Genomic DNA, 2,575 nt, shown 5'->3' with positions numbered 1-2,575 from the left:
AGAGAGAGAGAGAGGGAGAGAGGGAGAGAGAGTGTGTGTGTGTGTGTGCTCAATTACTATTAGAATGTATGAGGCCTGAAAATTAGAGTAAATCATAATTATTGAGGCGGGGTGAACTTACAGAACAGGTGAAGAGGATAGAAAGTATGAGCTTGAGATGGGGACTGGCGTTCAGTGGGATACAGAGATATAGATAGGCAGATTAGGAGAGAGAGAGAGAGAGAGAGAGAGAGAGAGAGAGAGAGAGAGAGAGAGAGAGAACCACTTAGTAGACAACATGTAAAGACCAACACTGGGGAAAGAGGGAACGAGAGTACAAGATTTGTGGCAAAGAAAGCAAACGGAATGACTGAAGAACAAAATAAATAAAAAAGATTTGAATATTTTGAGACACGATGAGAAAAAATTATAATGTAGAGTATTCTCTTTTTTATTTTTAATGTAATCTAACCTTTTTGCGATATGATGTATCAATTTATCGGCACTGGTGGCACTAATGTACTGGGGTAAAGTATAGGGATAAGCAGGATCAACCTGATAGTCCCACAAAAGACCCGTATCTTTTTGTGTCTTTGAACTGCAACCTTGCAAAGTTTGACTGATTGTTCTGACGTAATTTCTTTTTCTATTTGTGAAAAAAAACAGTCGTTGTAGATTTCTTAAGTGCTGTCTAAGGACGCCAGAGATAGTTCTTAGATATTGTCTGAAACACATGATTGCAATGTTTAGATTGCACGTGAGGCAATTTGCAAAGCTAGGTAAGACATTTGGCAGCATCTCTTACTTTGAAATATTTGTTTAGTATTGTCAAGCCAAAAGTCTTAAAAGACACAATAAAAGTCGGTGCGAACGTCGAGACGCACTACAAAGACAATGTGTGTGTGTGTGTGTGTGTGTGTGTGTGTGTGTGTGTGTGTGTGTGTGTGCGTGTGGGGGGATATATGTGTGTGTGTGCAACGAAACTTTGCTAAAAAGAATACAAGATCTCAGCAGAAAGACGGAGACACTTGATAACAACTAATGCCACTTGGGAATCGAACTCGGCTCTCCAGCGTGCAACAGTGAAGCACCTAACCGCTATACCACAGACATATGTAGTAGAACGTTAACTGGACAGCAGTTCTCTAATTCACTAAGTTGCAGACAAACACATAAATATAGAAGAAAGAAACGCAGGTATACAAAGAAGGCGTTTCTATATTTGAGCATAATAGTTTTTAGAAATCTCGAGGAAAAAAGCCAGGGTCGGAAGACCTATCATGAACACCTTCCGAGAACACAACAGATAAAAGAAATAGAAGATTGTGAAGAACGGTGAATGAATGAGGTTTGAAGGCGATAACATTCAACTAACAGCTTGATAGGACAAGCTGACAGAAATATGAAACAGCAAGACATACAGACAGAGAGACAGGTAACAGATATCTGTATACCTCAGAATTACAAAGTTCTATTTGACATTTCTGGCCGGTTTGAGATACTAAGACCACGGTATCCGAAATCAAATGTTGTATCTGCTCTATCAAAATCGCATGACTGTTCGGAATCGTTATCAAGATATCCAACGAACTACATTTGAAAAAGCTTGAATGAAATGTTGTGAAACTCAAAATTGTTTACGTCAACTTTCTCAAAACTTGGTACTGAGCAGATAGAACTTTGTAATTCTGAGGAGCGAAGTATACTCGGTAGCGAAACTAACGAGTTTACCAAGATGTCGGCAGCCGGGTGACAGGTAAAGACTTGGGCCTGAGACTGTGTAAAGCGACCAGAGAACTCCTCACTTCTCATTCATACGTTTCCTATACAAACGTTTGTTCGGTCTAGCTATGACACTCTATGGGTTCGCCGCTCTTTTCAACACAGTAATTCAAAAGATTGTTATTTAATTTTGATGCCCACTTTCAAAATGGTTCCGCCGAGTGGGCAGAAAGTTTTGAAAACGTTAAAAGTACCTGAAGTTAAAGAAAAACAAGCACGAGATTTGGAACAGTCATTGCGGTTTCTCAACATAGCTAAACATTCCCTTTTGTCTGAAGATTATTATGAAACATTGGCTATAGCAATGGCTTCAGCCAAAGACCATTGTTTTCATCCTAATCGTGTTCACTGTCTCTGTACTTTAGTGATATAAATCACTCTAGTTTTAATTGTGTCGTTAAATGAAACCGTTTTTCTCGATGACTTTACTTTCAATAATAGTTAAAAGGGTGTCCTCTTGACTCTTTATATTGTGTCATGCACCAATTCAGCAGTACCTCTCTTTACATTATCTGATATTCTTGACTGTAAAAGAGTCACTGTTTTACTTCATATTGCACTCTAATAGAAGGAATAAAAGTATGACCCTTGTGAACTCTAAAAACGTTGCACCTTTTCTCCCTGACAGAAGCTTTGGTGACCCGGAACTTTCACATTCAAATCTTTTTCTATAAGGACCGCAGAATAAAATTAACTAACATTAACAACATGATATTATTTAAAGCCCTCTTCTTCGTCTTAACCCAAGGACATTTGAGGCTCGAATCCAAGGACTGTCTAAATTGTTCTTTCTCCTCCTTGTATATTATATATA

General features: G+C 38.4%; 1 protein-coding gene across 1 annotated transcript in view; it reads right to left on the bottom strand.

The window, feature by feature from the left end:
• The window catches only part of LOC101853653, a gene marked incomplete in the record, with an annotated part of 146,279 nt that overhangs the window by 128,278 nt on the left and 15,426 nt on the right, over positions 1-2,575 (bottom strand).

Source organism: Aplysia californica, unplaced genomic scaffold (assembly GCF_000002075.1).
Source record: "Aplysia californica isolate F4 #8 unplaced genomic scaffold, AplCal3.0 scaffold00001, whole genome shotgun sequence".
Taxonomy (NCBI): Eukaryota; Metazoa; Mollusca; class Gastropoda; order Aplysiida; family Aplysiidae; genus Aplysia; species Aplysia californica.
This window is presented reverse-complemented; position numbering and strand designations above follow the sequence as displayed.